This window comes from Sciurus vulgaris, assembly GCF_902686455.1.
Source record: "Sciurus vulgaris genome assembly, chromosome: 3".
NCBI lineage: Eukaryota > Metazoa > Chordata > Mammalia > Rodentia > Sciuridae > Sciurus > Sciurus vulgaris.
In genome coordinates this window covers 55,717,296-55,737,316 of record NC_136463.1, presented here as the reverse complement: position 1 = coordinate 55,737,316, position 20,021 = coordinate 55,717,296, and the positions used below count along the sequence as shown (strand labels likewise).

At 41.4% G+C, this 20,021-nt stretch overlaps 1 long non-coding RNA gene and 1 pseudogene across 2 annotated transcripts in view; one reads left to right on the top strand and one right to left on the bottom strand.

Annotated features, from left to right (window-relative positions):
- LOC306656245 overlaps nucleotides 1–20,021 on the bottom strand; it is a 528,984-nt gene that overhangs the window by 73,792 nt on the left and 435,171 nt on the right. The window lies entirely within an intron of this gene.
- LOC306656224 (polyunsaturated fatty acid lipoxygenase ALOX12-like) overlaps nucleotides 13,939–20,021 on the top strand; it is a 421,309-nt pseudogene continuing 415,226 nt past the window's right edge. The window contains exons 1-6 of the transcript XR_013767020.1: nucleotides 13,939–14,159; nucleotides 14,693–14,894; nucleotides 16,015–16,094; nucleotides 16,197–16,319; nucleotides 16,434–16,537; nucleotides 16,765–16,925. The product of XR_013767020.1 is annotated as a polyunsaturated fatty acid lipoxygenase ALOX12-like (transcript). The remainder of the gene's footprint in view (nucleotides 14,160–14,692; nucleotides 14,895–16,014; nucleotides 16,095–16,196; nucleotides 16,320–16,433; nucleotides 16,538–16,764; nucleotides 16,926–20,021) is intronic.

The window sequence follows — 20,021 nt, the reverse complement described above, 5'->3', positions numbered from 1 at the left end:
AAGAATTTGTAGATATGTTTTGAAGCTACCCTAAGTCATTATCTTAAAGATCATAATATCTGATGCAAGGGATAAGAATGTTAAGAAACGGACCAGGAGTAGGTATTAAGAAGCATTGGTGTTCACCCCAGTTATGCTTCAAAACAATCATGGGCTCCAAATAAAGGGAACACAACTGTCTCTCACATCAGAGAGACAAAAGTTAGGGAAGCTGAGGCAGGAGGATCGTAAGTACAAAGCCAGGCTCAGCAACTTAGCAAGGCCCTCAGAGAGACCCTGTCTCAGAATAAAAAAATAAATAAAAAACAGGCTGGGGATGTGGCTCAGTGGTTGAATGCCTCTGGGTTAAATCCCTGCTACAGAAAAAAAAAGACAAAGGAAGCAGGAAAAAGGGATGGAATGGAGAATATCCAAATACTGCCTCCTTAGTCCAGCAAGTCCCCAGCAAAGCAAGTCCCACAATCAATCCCAAACCCAGTTTCTTCCTTTTCCCTAATCTGGACCTAAATTTCAGGACCAAAGGGACTTACATGGGTCAGAGTCCTTTATCCTTAATATTCTCCCCTTTGCTATCAAGTTAAATCAGAATTATGAGATATCCCAAAAACTCCATCCAAGTTTGGACCTTTGCCACTGAGGTAAATTTCTTCTTTTTTGAGCTCCTCAAGTATCATATCTCTTTCTTGAAGACTATTCATGGGTTCTGGAGGAACAAGCATGCAAATCTTTCAAAGGGACAGAAATGGTACGGTGATGGCCCTTGAGACTCCAATGTGAACATCTATTCATGATTCTCTTTTCATTTGACACACTGAGAGGCACATTCAAGGGCCAACTCCCTCTGATCTTTAACAATAACAATAAAGTGTAAGTGATTTATAGTCAATGTTCTAGTAAGAATTCTGTGAACATTGTCTCTTCTTTGTTGCTATGTTTGTCTTTGTTGACAAGGGTAAGATTTTGTATATGAGAGTAGGATTCTATGTACTAAGGTAGGATTTTGTGAAACTTGCTCAGGGTTTAGTCTGTTACTTTCATCTTTTGTTCAAGGATGAAAAGAAAACTATTTTATGACTAATACCAGGTAGTCTTAAGGCTCATGATCATCTCTGTTTCTTTCTGTACACTGTGTTTATTTTTCTATCACAAAAATCATCACATAATTTGGCTTTTTTATTGATGCATTATAATTATACATAATAGTGGGATTTATTGTTATATATCTGTACATATGCAGGACATAAAAATATATTTAGTCAGTTTCCTTCCCCAGTACCTCTCCTTTCTTCCTCCCTCCCACTGGTCTCCTTCACCTATTGTACTGGTTTCCTTCAGCTTTCAAGAGATCACAACCCACTTTTTTCCCCTTTGTTCTCTCTAGCTTCCACACATGAGAGAAAATATACAACCTTTATTTTCTGAGTTTGGCTTTCTTTACTTTCTGATCCACTTATTGAAAAAATCAATACCACTAATAGTTCCAAGTTCACAACTTTCCTTTTCAAGAGAGTAGCAGTATAACCCAAAATCTCTTGCCTCACTTTTTTTTGTACCAGAATTGAACCCAGGGATGCTTAACAGCTGAGCCAAATCTGTAGCCCTTTATATTTTTTTTATTTTGAGACAGGGTCTTGCTAAGTTGCTTTGGGGCTCGCTAAGTTGGTAAGGCTGGCTTGGAACTTTGGATCCTCCTACCTCAGCTTCCCATTACAGGTGTGCACCACTACATCCAGCTTGCCTCACTTTCCAAATCCTGGTTATAAATGATCCAGCAACTATCAGGTGCTTATCTCTGGAGCAATTAACTACAACCAGGAAAAGAGTGTGAACTTGGCTTCTCTGTTAACTATAAGGTGTTCAAATTTCCAGAAATGTGGGAATATGGACAAAGCAATAGATAGTGGTTTCTTTGGGCTCATGAAAGCCCCCAAGATTTATAGAAATAAAACTTAGAAAAGGGAAAAAAAAAGTAGGAAAGGGGAAAATTTTTGATTTGGCCAAATGTTCTAGACACTCCTTTCTGAATGAATGAAGCTGGGATTATGTACCAGAAGGAACAAGCATCCTGCCTATTTTAATACCTAACAATCAGGTGCAGTAAGTGTCCCCAAGATTCTGTCCTTGTTCATTGTCTTTTCTCATTACTATACCTGGAGAAGCTTAGCTATACAAATATGCCTTAAATATATGTGGATAGTGTGATTACTTGTTCAACATGGTGTAAGCCTGGAGGTGCTCAAAAAGCATTCTCAAGAATGGATACAGTCATGAGAATTCTGAATAATTCAGGTCCATCTGGTTTGAATATGATAAATGGACTGGAAGCAGGTCAGAGTGGTCAAAGGCAGACAGTGTAAGATTCTATTGCAATTGCTTAAACTTCTCCCAACAGGAGAAAAGAGATTCAAACTGTAGATTAGCTGAAGAATTCAAGAAACATTTAAGAAATAAGATCAATAAAGCCTGTCAAAAGGAAGGTATGGGTGACATCTACATAACTAGATATAGAATGGAAGTGATTCAGAGAAACTGGGGACACTGAATCAGGTTTAAGAAAGAAGGTCAGGTTGAATATGCTGAGTTTAAGATATCTTCTAATACCTTAAAGCTGATCTGTAGCAGGCAATGTTGTTCAGTGTCTCATCCCTGGAACACAGGTCTGCTGGAAGTTAATATGTGTCTCTTAAACCCTTTTCCCATGCAGTGCTGTAATCCTACTTGAACTTCCACAACAGTCTCTTGACAGCCCCCTAACTCGACTGTGATCTTCCAATTCATGTAGTTGCCACAGTGAGATTTCTAAAATGTTCCTCCCTGGTTCGAAACTCTTTTCATCAACTTTGTGACAGAACTTCCTAGGAAGGCATACACAGTGGGTGTGTTTTCCTAGCTACATCCTATTGTGGATTCCAGTGAACGTTAGATCATAATCAACTTCTGAAAAGGAAATTATCTCTTAATCATGTCACTCAGTCAATTTCCCTGCTTCTCCCCAACAGAAGACTAGGAGTTTACTCTGTGATGGTGCAGAAAGACTCTGGAATTGGGACATCAGGTGGATGTGTCTTGTTGTAAACAGTCTAGTGCAAGGCAGCACACTAAATGTTGAGTCCCCAGTCATCTTCTAAATATGGATGGTCAGGCTTTACCTCCCAGACAGGAAACTGGGTGACTGGTCTCTTGAGAAACCAAGCATCCTACTAAAAAAGACCTACAGCTACTGGCCAGGAAAGGTGCCATGCTAAATGGCCTTTACTCTGAAAACCCTCACCAATGATCACAATTACCTTTTTTAGTGCCTTGCTCTTAAATAGAAAGAAAAAGACAAGGATCATGAGAAGCTGGGATGGTACAGGAATAAGAGTTTTTAAAAACTATATTTACTCTGTTTGGAGATACTAGAGAAGATATAACATCCTTGAAACAAGAACAGAATATTTTCTGAAAGTAATGAAAAACATGACAGAGATGATTCCATAGCAGGAAAAAAACTGAATTCTACATAAAGAGACCTCTCCAAGAAAGTAGTGGGAAAAAAAGAGATGAAGATTAGAAGACACAATGACAATGGAGGAACTATTAATCAATATTTAAGTTGATGTATTCTGAGGTTTCTTTGTTAAAGAGCTTTGCCTTTTTTTCACTAATAAATATAACCTCAAAATTCTGAGGTAAGTTTATTTCTCCATCTATAATTCTATTCTTATGCATACCAATCACGTGTGATTTGAATAAAGGTATGTTCAAATGCACAAGATCTCAAAAAATATAACTCTTCAGCACCCCTTTTCAAAAGTCTACTAGGACAAAAGTTTATGCCAAGTTCCAGATGCAATGAGCATCCAATAAGCAAATATGTAAGTACTGCCTCACTGCCCATTATTCTATATAGTCACTGATAAATCATCATAGTTCATATGGGCCCATGAAATTATCATACATATTTAGACAAATAATTTACATCGATAGGGACCTGCCAAAAACGTTTGCCTGAGACTCCACATACCCTCAGGACAGTCCTGAAGTGAGTGATATGTCTTTTTCAACAACCAATGGACTTAAGAATGAAACCATAAATAAGCTTTGAGAGTGGATTCATTGTACTGATGAAGGCAGAAAACAACGCTGATAAGTCAAAGAAAGAATGAACAATGAGCTGGGCATAGTGATGCAGGTTGTAATCCCAGCTATTCAGGAGGCTGAGGCAGGAGGATTGCAAGTTTGGGGCCAGCCTTCAAATTTAAGAGGCCCTGTCTCAAAAAATAAAAAGAGCTGGGGATGTAGCTCAGTGGTAGAGCCCCACATGGTTCAATCCCTAGTAACAAACACACACACACACACACACACACACACACACACACACACACACAGAATGAATGATGACTATAGAATAGTCAACCTCTGAACCTTTGCCTTTTTGGTTTATAGACTCAGTTGGAAGAGATAGTGATGCCTGAGAATTTTATCTTGGAAAATCAATTATTTGTCAATTATTTATGTTGCTAAAGTAGGAAGTAGATAGACCATTATTTACAAAGTATCTTAAAGAGCCATTTTGATTTGGAAAGCCAGGAGGCAAAGCAGAGTTTAGAAAGGAGATGAAACAGTGAGTGATAAGTTTTACATAATAAAATTAAAAGAACACTGGGGTAGGGGATGTGGCTCAGTGGTCGTATGAGTGGTAACCTGCATGAAGTCCTAGTTTGATTCCCAGCACCATAAAAATGTGAAAAAGAAAAAGAAAAAAAAAAAAAAAAAGAAGACTGACTTGCCTATATTATGCTATTGCTGGGGGAAAGACCTGGAAATAAAGGGAACAAATATAAAAGGGCTGGAGATGTAGCTTAGTGTTGTAGCAGTTGCCTGGCATGCATGAAGCTCTGGGTTTAATCCCAAGCCACAAAATTTAAAAATTACAAAAGGTAAAACATTTCCACAAGACACCTGGAAATGGGGATGCTGTGGGTCTAGTAAGCCAGAGTCTTAAGAATATAAATAGCTAACATCAAGTTTTATATCAAATCCTGTCCTTACTTAAAATTTTCATAGTTTGTCCACCATGAGTATTTTGCCTTCATTTTTACTTTTAAAATTGTGCATTAAAATATTATTTTTCTTGATTACTGAGCTTCTTGGGACCCACTTATATGTGGCACTCAAATCAAGTGCCTCACTCACCTCACCCCAGCTCCTGCTCTTGCAGAACTTCAGTGTCACATGGCACAGTTCAGTGTCAGGAATGACTGTCAATTCCAGTCAACACAGGGTGGCACGAAGAGCCAACAGTTAGGCAAGACATGAAAATTCAATAGAAACCAGTATAAGAAACTGCAAAATGTCAGATTATAAGATAAACATAAGAGCAAAGAGAAATATAAACAGAGAAGGAATTGATACAGGATGTTGGCAGGGGTCCCAGAGAAGGGTGGAGATTTTTATTCCCTGTGTCCTCTGGTAGACTCCATACCTTTTCTTGTCCTATAACCTTGGTTTCTCCAAAATAAAATGAGAAGCTTAATATACCCTGGGTCTGGCCTTCTTTTCCTCAAAAGAGAGTCTAAGGGTTGGCTGTTGGGTCCCTGAGAAGTGAAGACTAGCAGTGGAGTCTGGAGTCAAGGACCAGGGTGAACTTCGGAACCTCTTTAAAGAAAGGTCAGGGAGAGGGGCTGGGGTTGTGGCGAGTGGTAGAGTGTTCACTTAGCATTTGTGAGGCCCTGGGTTTGATCCTCAGCACCACATAAAAATAAAATAAAAGTATTATGTCCACCTACAACTAAAACAAAGTACTTAAAAAAGAAAATAAAAAAATGTCAAGGAGAGCCAGCTCCAGAACAAGTAAGTAAAATGGTTTAAAGATAACATTAGGTGAGAAGTGTACCTAGAAAGACTTTTTTGACACCATGGTTGCTTAAAAGACAACATAGTAACAAATAAGAACAGGGCCCAGTGTTCATACCTGCTCTCCCACTGCTGTCCAGGGAGATAAGGACAAGGGAGGGGCCACATCAACCTCCACCAGGCAAAGCCTTGGGACCACTCACTCTTCCAACATGGATGTTTTGATGAGTTTGAGTTTTCATTTATACTATGACACAAATCAAGCAGTTAATCCCCTAGGAAGATCACACTACTGGAGAAACAGGTAAATGGTCACCAACTTTCTCTAGTCTCAAACATGCCCAATCAACTCTCTCTCTTATTTTCTTCATTTCCTCCTGCCCCTTCCCTCCTTCCCTCCTTCCTTCCTTCCTTCCTTCCTTCCTTCCTTCCTTCCTTCCTTCCTTCCTTCCTTCCTTCCTTCCTTCCTTCCTTCCTTCCTTTTCTTTCTTTTCTTTCTTTCTTTCTTTCTTTCTTTCTTTCTTTCTTTCTTTCTTTCTTTCTTTCTTTCTTTCTTTCTTTCTTTCTTTCTTTCTTTCTTTCTTTTCTTTCTTTCTTGAGAGATTAGGTCTTGCTCTGTTGCTCAGGCTGGCCCAGAATTCCAGGGCTCAAGCTATCCTACCACTTCAGCTCCCAAGTAGCTGGAATTATAAGGGTATACCACCACACCCCAGATTCTCTCTTACTTTCCTCAGTCTGTTCAAACTTTCTCCACTCTCCTTATATTTCTGAAATGCCCCCACAGCTCCCTTGACCCTCAGAAGCCAGCTTCTTGCCAACCACCTCACAGAAAAAATACAAATCATCAGATAGGATATTTCCCCACACCTAATTTTCTGGTTTATTTGCTGGCAATCTTGTTTGCTCCCTTTTTTTTTAAAAAAGGAAGATTTGTATCTACTATTTAAGGCCATCTTTCTCTACCTTTTTCCATTATTGTCCCCTTTATGGAGGTTTTGTGACATTTTTATAATAGTCCCCTTCCATCCCCATAGTATATTAATATCTTAACATCTGTTTACATGCTGTGGCCTTATGGAGAGATGGAAACCATTATAATATCTAAGATATTGCTGTCCCACCTGCTTTGAGAATGCATCATGGAAGACCAGTTCCTCTGCACATTCTTAGGATTTTCTCTCCTCCCACAGGATCCTCCCCTCATCATTTACACCCTATCTCCTATGGTGCCTCAGCCTCTCCCTCCTGCCCTCCTGGTTGCCTTCTTCAACTCTGGTTCTCTTTCTTTCCCTTCATGGAAAGGAAGATGTGCTACACTCCAGTATGCATTCTGCCTCCATCTCTCTATGAAACTGTCCTCTCTGATGCCATCGACAAACTCTGGGTCCCCACACGCAGACTCTTACCCAGCAATCCCATGTGAAAGAACTTCTGCAGCCCTGGCCAAGAGGGAGCTAAACCAAATACAGTGTTTCTCTACAAATATTTATAAACAGTTGAGAACTTTACCCCAGCTTTATTGAGGTATAATTCACAAATAGAAGTTGTATTTTTAAGTTATATCTTAATGTTCTGGTACGTGGATATGTCCATCATGAAATGATTGCCACAACTGAACAAATAAACATGTCTACCATCTCACAATTTTTTAATTGTGGTGAGAATGTTTGAGGTCTTCTATCTTAGCAAATTTCAAGTATACAAGACGTTATTAACTAAAATCACCACACTCTTTATTAGGCCTCCAGGTCTTACTCATCTTGTAACTGAAGCTTTGTATTCTTTGATCAGTATTTCCCCTTTCTCCCAATCTCTACGAACTGGTAATCACCATGTTACTGTTACTATGTGTTCACCTTTTCTGTAGAATCTGCGTATCAGTGAGACCATGCAGTATTTGTCTTTCTGTGACTGGCTCACTTTACTAGGCATAAAGTTCTCAAGTTTCATCCATGTTGTTCAAATGGCAGGATTTCCTTCTTTTTAAAGGTTGCCGAGTATTTTCATTTTCTGTAGGTACCACATGTTCTTTATCCATTCATCTGTGGACACTTTTCTGGTGGAGTAAACAGTAATTAGTGTCTAGAAAAGCATACAGTGAGATTAAAATGACTCCAAAAAATGTGGCAGCAAAGGGAGAAGCTGGCTGCTTCCCTTACTTTCAAACTTGAGGTGAGAATCAAAGCAAAGTGACCTTGGTTGTAAAGTAAAAGAATGTATTCATGAAACATTTCCAAAGAAATCCATCTCTACAATGGGCATGTGACCTATCCCATATGTATTCTCTGCTTCTAGGAGTGGTCAGCCCTCCACTGTATCCTGGCCACCACTCCCAAGGAGTACATGAGTAATAAATTGTACAAAACCTCTCCATTGAGTTCTTTCATTGGGGTCAGTAAAGAGTATGCTTGGAGCATTTGCAATTCCATGTATTGGCTATTGTGGATGATGCTGCAATGCATATGGGAGCAAGTGAAGTTTAAATGAACATGGACTTGAAGTTATCTAAGCATGCCAGGTATGTAGTAGAACTAATGTATTCTCCTAAGTACAGACAACGGGACTTGTTTCACCCAGCTGTGTGCAAATCTGGCATTATGGCTTGGATCCTAAATATTCCTGAAGGTCCATATGCTAAGGGCTTGGTCACCAGCCTGTGGCACTATTGGGAGGTCGTAGAACCTTTAGGAAGGGGGGGTCCAGTGAAAGGAACTTAGTTCTCTTGTGGGTGTGACCTTGAAGGGGATATTGGGACACTGACTCTTTCCTGACTTCCTCATTTTTTGCTTCCCCACTTCCATGAGGTGAGCAGCTTTGCTCCAACATGTACTTTCTGCAGTAATGTTCTGTCTCACCATAGCCCCCAAAACAATAGAACCAGCCAACCTTGAATTTAAAACCTCTGAAACTGTGAGTCAAAATAAACCCTTCCTTTTTATAAGTTAATTTATCTCAGGTCTTTGGACACAGTGAAAGAAAACTAACAGACATATGTCTCACTAGAGGGACTCACGTTAACCTCTCCAGTATAATATCATCTTTCAACTTTTAATTAGCATAATCATTATGAACACTTTCTTTTTTTTTTTTTTTTCTGCAAAGAGAGTTTATAAGCAGCTGAATGTGGAGGGTGAGACCCAAATTTCAAATCTCAACACTCCCTTTCTAGCAGTTAAAAATCCCCGACTTATCCCATGACTCCATGAACTATGCAGTCGAATGTCTTCTCTGGGTGTATTACTATGGCCTGACATATAAACAAACGCCACTTTGTTGTTTGTCTTTATTTGTTTTAAATTTTTTACCTCTGGTCTTTAATTCTTTTCAGCCTTTACTTGGACTCTAACGAATAGAAATAAAACCACCAGTACATAAGGATATTGACAAATGCATGCTCTTTGTAGTATTCAGCATATGTAAAAATTAATGGAAAAAATGTTCATGAACAGAGGCAAAATTGAGTACACTGTAAAGCTGTCATACAGTGGAATGCCATTCATCTGCTTAAAAGAGTCAGATGTGTAACTATTGAGCTTCAGAGATTTCCATAAGATATATCTTTTCTTAAAATTTTTTTAGTTGTCATTGGATCTTTATTTTATATTTGGTATTGAGAATCAAACCCAGGGACTCATACATGCTAGGCAAGTGCTCTACCACTGAGCCACAACTTAAGTAAGAAAAGTAAGATCCAGAAAGATGTATACAGTACAGTACAGATTTGTGTGTGTGTGTGTGTGTGTGTGTGTGTGTGTGTGTACACTGGGGATTAAACACTAGGATGCTTTTACTACTCAGCCACATTCCTAGCCCATTTTTTTAAAAAAATTTCAAGACAGCGTCTTGCTAAGTTGCTTAGACCCTAAGTTGCTGAAGCTGGTTTGGAACTTGCAATCCTCCTGCCTAGGCCTCCCAACCTGTTGGGATTCTTTTTAAACAACCCAAACCAACCATTTCTATAAGTTGTATTCATGTTTGAAGATGATTCTATGAATCCGTAGAAACTTTGGGCTTGACCTGGGAATACCTGCTAGGGTTGAGGTGGCAGAGAAAGAAGAGAAAAGAGGTCAAGCAGCAAAGGGTAAAGAAAAAAAGAATCTTACAGCCTTTCTTTCTTTCTTTCTTTCTTTCTTTCTTTCTTTCTTTCTTTCTTTCTTTCTTTCTTTCTTTCTTTCTTTCTTTCTTTCTATGTATCTATATATGTATCTATCTATGTATCTATCTATCTCTACCTCTCTATCTGTCTGAATTAGCTTTCTGGGGGCAAAATTCTCTGAGCCTGAGTATCCCTACTTGGTCACCATTTTTTGGCACATAAAGACTCCCCTTCCACTCCCACCCTGTCCATCCCCATTCCTCACTCCACACTCCCTAGGTACCCAGGGTTGGCAGAGGAGTGAAAGAGGGCAACTTTGATTAAATGGTTCAAGACACTGCATGAAAGAAAAGTGATCGAGACTCTGAAACTTTTTGACATTGTTCAGTATTAAGTCCTCTCTGAAAGAGTAATCTTTCCTTAGATGTCCACCAGCAGGAAAACAACAACAACAACAACAACAATAACAACAAGAAAAAAACACATGAATCCCAAAAGGGAACCCTCTGTAGGGAAAGTGGTCTGGCCTAATGACCAGGCTCAGTTCCAAGACTAAAGTTCAGGAGATCAAGGCTAGACACAGTCATGGCACAGCCCTGGCAAAGTCCAGGCAGAGCCCCCTAGCACTACAATCATGCTTGGATGTGTGAGCAGAGTTTGGAAACCCAAGTCTATGTCACTGTTGTGGCCTGTGCAAGATCTCCACACAGCACTAGAAAATGGCCCACTAGGTTGCATAGAACAAGAGTTCTCTAACTAACCATAGTACAGCTACAGAAGCAAGTGACAGCACTCAGGGAGGGAAGTGCTGGGCCTCCTGCAAACAGGGATGGGGGTGCCCAAATTACTAATTGGAAAAATACATGATAGTGTCTGCCCCAAAATCATGTCCTATGATTACACAGTTTAAAATTACATGGTTTATGGTGCCATGCTTTTGTGTAAGTGCCTCAAGGACCAAATATGAATTTATATAGCCCCATGCTATACATGGGCTCCAAACAATAATATAAAGACAATCATCAAAACTGACTGCATTTTGAGTTATATTGGCAATAGGAGAAAGGAAAATAATGAAATTATTCTTACATTTGGAAAATAGTGGTTTGGTTTGGTTGTGTGTTTTTGTTTTTGTTTTTGGTACCAGGGATTGAACTCAGAGGCAGTGAACCACTGAACCACATCCAAGCCCTATTTTGTATTTTATTTAGAGACAGGGTCTCACTAAGTTTCTTAGCACCTTGCTTTTGCTGACCAGCTTTGAACTCGCCATTCTCCTGCCTCAGCCTCCTGAGCTGCTGGGATTACAGGTGTGTACCACAGCACCAGCCTTAGAAAATATTTTAACAGGGCTTTTTGGCTATAAAATGTAAGGTCCACCCCCTGGGCATAACCTAGTGAGAAAAGCTTTGATCAAGAAGTTAAATCACTCTGTGCAGAGAGGTAATGGGAATGTGGGAGTGAGCTCCTGGCAGACAGTAGGGCAGTAGAAGTGTGGACAAAGAGGTTAACTCTGGTTGCATCTGTGCCAGTGTGGACTTCCCTACTGAAAAGGGCCCAGACAAAGTCAAGGCCTCATTTCTTCTTGTGGTATATATAAAAACAAAACAATTTTTTTAAATTAGAGGCTTCATTCTCCCTGTTGAAAATAAGGGAAGAAACTTCTCCCCACCCCTCTCCCTTTTCTTGAGAGAATTTGCTTCAGGAAATCTGCATGTTCTTTTCTGTCTCTGTGAAATGTGTGTGAATCTGTTTTGAAGCTACACAAGCCTCTTGTAACCTTTATTGCACAGGAATATCTTTCTGAAGAACCTGAGAATGACCTCTTTGAAAATACACACCAAGGGAAATAGAACCTCCATCTCCCAGTTTCTATTGGAGGGTGGAGCCCAACTTTGGTGGGCACTTTGTTTAAGTTGCAAAAACTATTTCCTATTATACAGGTAAGAGAAGTTTGTCCTCTGATTAAGTCAATTAAGTGAACTCAGAGGTAACTCCAATTACCAGGTGAATCTCAGATATACTTTGTGTGAAAAATGGCACCATAAAGTCATTTTACTTAAAAATTAGTTATGGTTTATCTTAAGCACATGTGGGCAAGGACTTCTATCTGCTTAGCTTTATAAGTGTGAGATTTCTGTCTTCTCAATCTCTTAGCAATTGCCTGTGAAGTGAGTCACATTCTGATTTGAGGTTTATTCAATAATAAACTGGGTTTTTGTTTTGTTTTTGTTTTTGTTTGTTTGTTTGCTGTTGTTGTTGTTATTGCCTTTGTGAAGAAGTTTTTATGGATTGGGAGATTTAAAAAAAAATAAACCCTCCCTAGGGGCTGGGACTGTAGTTCAATAGTAGAGAGCTTACCTAGCATATGTGAGGTCCTGGGCTCAATACCCAGTATAGAAAAAAAAAAAAAAAAAAAAAAAACATATTTTTTAATGTATTCTCCCAATATAGTACATGTGCTTTAAAAAAGTGGGGGAGGGGTCTTCAGAGGCCAAGAACCCTAGTGGGAGGCTAGGACCTGTAGAGGGCCATGGGGAAGTAGTATGCGGTGATGAATGGTAAAAGAATTTCTAGGAGAAAAGATGCTGACATTCAATTGTAAATAATAAACTAGTAGCAGCTAACACACAGAGGCTATGTGCCAGGCATTGTTCTAGAAGTTTGAACATATTTACTCATTTAGCTTATGCACAGCTTGTTTTATTTTTCTCCATTACAAATTCCCTGTCTCTGCATATGCCCTCACAGTACACTAGAGTGGGCAGAGAAAGAGTCACAAAAAAGCAGAGAAGCAGGCTGAAGTATAGAATGACTTTGGAAATAGATATGTTACAAATTCCTTCCTGGAAGGCAAAAGTAAACCATGAAAATGTGTGTGGAAAAGGCCAGATCCTGCTATTATGAATAATGAGAATTTGAGCCATTTTATTGGGATATTTCAGAGTAGGGTAGCCCCAGAAAACTGGAAAAAGAGAAGGTATCCAATGGCTCTGTCCCAAGCACAAAGCATGTGGCAGGAATGGGCCCTGCAATGTGAGAAATGGTATTCAGTAAAGACTGGACACTGATGTAAGTTTGGAAAGCTGGAAGGTGGGACTTGGACACCCCATCCCACATGATTTATCCCCATCAACAACCAGCACACGTTTTTGAGGTGTGCCTCAAGTAAGCCTAAGGCACCAGGACACATCCATATGCTGCAAGCCAAATGGTTCAGGAAGCTCTAGATAGGGACATGTGCAGGAGGCTTCCTCTGATAGATTCCTGGATGGGTGACCAGCCTGAACCCTGCACCATCCTTTCACTATGTACAAAGACCCTAACCAGAGTCCGTCTGCTGTTCCTGACTTTCCTACCCTGAGACCCTGAAAGATCAGAAAAGAGTTTGAGAATAAAAATTAACCTGGATCCTACTGAGGGTGAAGGGGCTACACTCATCTTACAAAGGTGAGGGGAGAGGGGAGGCAGAGGGAGACAAGTGGAATATGGAGTCTTGAGCTGTTATTCTTCCAGATTGAGTAGCTAGCCCTGGTCATTTATTGAAGGACAGATCTCAAAAGCAGTAAAGATGAGGGACCGGAGGACTTACTGGACCACAGGGGTCTGACGGCAGAGCATCCCCAGGAGACACCAGTACAGCCTGCAAGGCCAGCCTTCCCGAAACTTTCCCCAGGTCCCATCCCAGAACAGCATGGACTTTCCCTCGGTCTGGAAGATGGACTCACCCCTCTTTCTCCTAGTTACCCCAAAGACCTGGAGCTCCTGGGAAATGTCCACATTCTTGTTCAACTTGGAGGTCCAGAGAGGCCACATCGCACCCCTTCTCTCAGCCTCGCCCTGGCTAGGGTCTCTTTCTCTTCCAGGAGCTACACTCTGACCTGACCCCAAGGCACAGCCCTTACCCACACAGCCTGCTCTGCTGCTTGGATCCAAGTTTCGGGCGAGTCTGGGGCGGGGACTTAGGAGGGCGGGGACTCAGACCCATCTTTAAAGATCTGGAACTGTCCCTGAGGCGCTGGCGGCTCTGGGCGGTCCCAGGAATCGCGGAGGACCCGGCTCCCCTGGCCTGAGCTCCCGCGGGGACGCCATGGGCCGCTACCGCATCCGCGTGGCCACTGGAGCTTGGCTCTTCTCGGGGTCACACAACTGCATGCAGCTGTGGCTGGTCGGGGAGCACGGGGAAGCGGAGCTGTAGCTACAGCTGCGGCCCGTGCAGGGCGAGGTCAGCGGGCGAGAGCGGAGACCCCGGGACCCTGGCCCGGCAGGGTACCAGACGCGGGCGAGGGGCAGGAACCCGGGGGCCAGTGACAGCGCCACCGCCGCTGGTTGGGAATTCTACGGAGTTAGGACGCCCAGAGCGAAGTCAGGCACAGGGTTGGGAGCCATAGTTCCATCTAGGTTTCTCCCTTACCTAGACCGTGGTCTCGGCAGCCTCCAACTCCTTCTCCAAATGGCCCCTGAGTCTATACAATCTGTGGTCAACCACGAAGCTCCTCCAAGCACGGTCGTGGTGACAGCTCAGTGATGGGGTGATCTAGAAGATGATGCTCCATCATCAATTCAAGTCACAGAGGGTGGCGCACTGCGGACTCCTGCCCTGCTGAGACGCCCAGGGCAGGTCATGTGGGGAAGGGAGGGAGGTGATGCTGTCTTCGGAGGACCTCGTAAACTGACGTTCCACAAAGGGCCGGCTCCGCCCTCAAAACTGCTTCTCCCGGTCCCTTCTGCTAATTCTGGCAGATCTGGCCCCTACAGGAGGAGGAGTTTGTTCTGGACATTCCGGAGGACCTAGGCACACTGCAATTCGTGAAACTACGCAAACAGCACTCACTGGTGGACGACGCGTGGTTCTGCCAGGGCATCACGATGAAGGGTCCCGGAACCAGCACAGAGACAGCGTTTCCGTGCTACAGCTGAGTGCAAGGCACAGGCGTCCTGAGCCTGCCCGAGGGCACTGGTGAGAGGGCAGTGTGAGAAAAGTAGGTACAGGATCTCTTCAGGAAGTGCTGGGAGCAGTGGGGCAGGATGGGATAGGAAGGTTCAAGGAGCTTAGAGAAAGGACAGACCAGAGGCACGTGAAGTGTAGGGATTTCAGGATTCACGACAGGAAGAAGTTATAAAGTCTCACAGTGTTACTCAGAATACCTGATGCTGCAAGTGAGCCTGGAGAGGGATGAGTGATCTGGAGATTCCTTCTTCCCAAGTGAGGACAGGGAATAGAACATACAGCAATAAAGGAAAACAGAGAAGCAAAATAGAAAGACTTCTCTATAACTCAGAACAAGTTAGGGTAAGGACAGGTGAGGGGCTGATGGAATGGAGATGGAAGTGACCTGTGTGCAGAAGGCAGCTATAGAAACAAGTTATGATGTTGGAGAGCTGGTTTGAGTGGAATAAAATGGAAGACAACTGTGAGAGAAAAGGAGCACTTGGTGGGAGGTGGGAATTAATAGGACAGCAAATATTGAATTGTTTATTACTATGGGAAAGTAGTAAGAGAGAGATGAATAGACAAATGGCCAGGTGATTATGGATGAAAAACTGAAATATATGACTTGAGATAAGTGGGTCTAAGTACAGGTAAGAGCAGGAGCAAGTCTATTATAAGTAAAGATTATGATAGTAAGTCCAAGAAAAATAAAATCAGGTCACCAAAGCAAATAGAATCTTTGATGGACAGGCAAAGATGTGGCAGTTTGGGTATAAGACATGTGAAATAAGCCAGACCAATATAGCAGCAGATAGGTGTGGACCTGTGAATGACTAAGATTTTATCACCTTAATTAAGTGCAATTGGGTCAGACAGGAGATGAGTTAAGGGACAAGAAGTGTGGCAAATGTGAGATTATTGTCTTTAGGCAAGAAATGAGGGCTGAAAAAAGTGAAAATGGGAAAATAAGATTGGCTAACAGTGGGATAAATGTGGAGAGGGAATCAACCAAGTCAGGGAAAGTCAGAGATAAATGCAAAAGAGTAGGACTGCAAACATGGAATCTGATGACAAAAAGAAATACAAGGACAAGCAGAGGAAGCACAGTACCAAAGTGACATGGCCAATCTTCTTAATGTCTCCCCAGCCTGCCTGGCAGGAGACAATGCCTTGGATGTCTCCCAGAAGCATCGAGAAAAGGAAGTGAAGGAAAGAACAGATCTACTGGTAATCACCCACCACAGCCCTCCCAGCTGTCCTACCCTTTCCCTGCCCCTCCCCCTATCACTGACCTCAACACCCTCCCTGATGCTTTGTCCCAACTTCTAGCTGGGCTACTTGGAAGGAAGGGCTACCCCTGACAATAGCTGCAAACTGTAAGGATGACCTACCTCCAAATATGAGATTCCATGAGGAGAAGAGGCTAGACTTCGAATGGGCACTGAAGGCAGGGTGAGAAAAAGCTGAAGCTCAGAGTGCATCAGGGTTGGGAGATGCAAGAATGGTGGTATATGGTGAGGATCTGAAGAATTGTCCAGTGGATTTGTGCCCCCAAAACTATTCTAGGGCTCTGGAGATGGTCCTCAAACGTGTTTGCACCCTCCTGAGCCATTGGAACCACCTGGAAGACTTTGGTCAGATCTTCTGGGGCCAGAAGAATTCCCTGGCTGGTCAGTGATTCCCCCAGGTCCCTAAACACTTTGATTATGACCCATCCATTATATTTCAAAGTCCCCCACAACTCCTTGTCAAATGAAAACATATTGTTCCTGGTGATCTCACAACCTCAAGAATGAAAAGAAAGGGGTTCAGAAAAGGGTAGTTGAATCCCTGAGGCCTTAAGAAGAAGGATGTCCAAGTAACTATCCACCCTTCCCTGCCCCACTCCACCCCACAGAGAAGATCCACCAGTGCTGGCAGGAAGATGACCTTTTTGGCTACCAGTTCCTCAATGGTGTCAACCCCATGCTGTTGAGACACTCCACCTCTCTGCCCTCCAGGTTGGTGCTGCCCTCAGGGACAGAGGAACTTCAGGCCCAGTTGGAGAAAGAACTCCAGGTACCTCCCCCCCCCACACACACACACTTGGCATTGTTCTGTCCTTAATGGTGTGGTGAGAAGAACTGGTGAAGATGAGAAAACAAAGATAAGTCAGAGGAAAGGAGACTGCCACTTGGTGCAGACTCTGTTGTTGGAAAAAAAATCTAGAAATGACTACATATTGGGGGAAAAACTTTAAGAACTCCAAGCATGAACAGGGAAATAGGATGCATCTCCACTGCCCAGATGGAGGCCAAAGATGTTAAGAGGAACTGGCTGATGTCAGTATTCTGGACTCCAGTGTTCACGGGCACAAACAAACAAACAAAGAAACAAACAACAACAACAACAACAAAAACAAAGCCTGTTCCATTCAGGGAGGTTTTCTGGGAAAAAAAAAAAAAAAAGAGAGAGATGGATTTGGGGCAGATGAACTGAACATGAGCAGGCTGAGTCTCAGCAGGATACATGATACATGCATGTGTGCTGTATTCAGTGGAGTGGTAGCCAGGGGAAGCTCTGTGGAATATTTGGCAGAGGAGGTGAGATCTGTATAGGGAGTGGAAGAGGAATGGCTTAGCTGATGGGAGCCAAAAGTACAGAACAGACATTTAGGGAATGACAGAGTAGGGGTCTGGTCCTGGACAAGGGATCAATTGATAACGCCTTTGCCACTGGATTAAGTGGGCCTAGTTCTGAACCCATATCTGCTACCACATATCGCTGCACAAGACATCCACCCTCACTAGGCTGTTTCCTCACTTTAAAATGAAGAATTGGACCAGGTACTCCTCTTCTGCCAGTAGGACTCTAGAACTGATGCAGGATGCTAAGCTGGACTGAATGTCTTCAAATATTTTGCCCTTTCCCATGACCCTTTAGGGATAGAATTTTTTATTTGTTCTTTTTAGACATACATTACAGTATAGTGTAGTTTGACATGTTATACATATATAGAGTATAACTTATTCTAATTAGGACTCCATTCTTATGGAGTTTCATTGATGTTTTCATATATGAACATAGAAAAGTTATGTCCTATTCCTTCTACTGTCGTTCCTATTTCCATCCTCCCTCCCTTCCCTTTATTCCCCCTTGCCTAATCCACTAAACTTCTAGTCTTCCCTATCCCCCTAATTGTGTGTTAGCATGCACATATCAGAAAGAACAGCTTTTGGTTTTGTGGAATTAGCTTGTTTCACTTAGCATGATAGTCTCTAGATCCATCCATTTACTGGCAAATGCCATAATTTCATTCTTTTTTATGGTTGAGTAATATTCCATTCCATATATACACATTTTCTTTATCCTTTCATCTGTTGAAGGACACCTAGATTGGTTGTATAAATAGTGTGAATTGAACACTATAAACATTGATGTGGCTGTATCACTGTAGTATGCTAATTTTACATCCTTTGGTTATATACCAATGAGTGGGACAACTGGGTCAAATGGTGGTTCCACTCCAAGTTTTCTGAGGATGCTTCTTTCTAGAGTGGTTACACCAATTTGCAGTCCCATCAGCAATGTATGAGTGTACCTTTGTCCCCATATCCTCAACAACATTTATTGCTACTTGAATTCTTGATAATTGTCATTCTGACCAAAGTGAGATGGAATCTCACTATAGTTTTAATTTGCATTTCAGCCTGCTTTTCTGCTGTTTTGTGACATCTTTTCATATTTGTTGACCATTCATATTTCTTCTGTGAAGTGTCTATTCATTGATTATGTTATTTGGGTGTTTTTGGTATTAAGTTTTTTGAGTTCTCTGTATATCAGAGATTAATGCTTTATCTGAGGTGGCAAAGATGTTTCTCCCATTCTGTAGGCACTTTCTTCACATTCTTGATTCTTTTGCTTTGAAGCTTTTCAGTTTGATACTATCCCATTTGTTGATTCTTGATTTTACTTCTTGTGCTTTAGGAGTCTTGTTGAAGAAGTCAATTCTTAAACTGATATGATGGAAAGTTGGGCCTACATTTTCTTCTAGCAGGTGCAGGGTCTTTGGTCTAATGCCTAGGTCCTTGATCCACGTTGAGTTGAAGTTTGTGCAGGGTGAGAGATAGGGGTTAAAATGCATTCCGCTATATATGGATTTCCAGTTTCCCAGCACCATTTGTTAAGGAAGCTATCTTTTCTCCATTTTAAGTTTTTGGCATGTTTGTCTAGAAAGATAAGTGTATTTATGTGGGTTTGGCTCTGTGTCTTCAATTCTGTTCCTTTGGTCTTCGTGTCTGTTTGGAGCCAATACTATGTCATCTTTGTTACTATAGCTCTGTGCATTCTTAGAAGCTTTGTCAAAAATCAGTTGATTATACATGTGGGTTTACCTCTAGGCTTTTTCTTCTGTTCGATTAGTCTTTCTGGTTTTATGTTAATGCCATGCTTTTCTTATTACTTAAGCTTTGTAGTATATTTTGAAGCTAGGTAGTATAATGTCTCTTTGATCTTTTAGCTCAAGATTGCTGTGGATATTCAGATTTTTGGGGTTCCATATGAATTTTACAATTGTCTTACTAGTTCTATGAAGAATTTATTTGGTATTTTGATAGAGGTTACACTGAATCTGTAGAATGTTTTGGGTAGGAAGGACATTTTAACAATATTGATTTTTCCAATCTATGAATGATGGGATGTCTTTCCATTTCTTCCATGCTTTCATTATTGTTTTATAGTTTTATTGTAGAGGTATTTCACTTCTGTGCTTAAATTTATTCTTAGGTATTCTATGGGTACAATATTTTCTCAAATACAAGAATAATAAGTAGAGTAAAATTTTAAGCTCAATTTTGTTCTGTGAGTTATCTGTTTGTAAGGCATAATTTATATCTTCTTTTGTAATCTTGATCTTGTCTCTATGTCTTGTAGCTTCTTAACAACCTGGTGATCCTGGTTGTCAATTCATATTTAACACTGAAGCAATTGAATAGTGAGCTAAAATTTGTGGATACAACTTGGTGACTTGAGAGTTCTACTTTAGGGTAGGGCCTGTTACTTTTGAGTACTTGCTCATTTGCTGAAATAAAGATGCAGTGGCTCAAACAAGGTAAAAACTTATTTCTCTTTCACATCACACTCTAGAATAGGTGAGCTGCCCAAAAAGTAAATAGT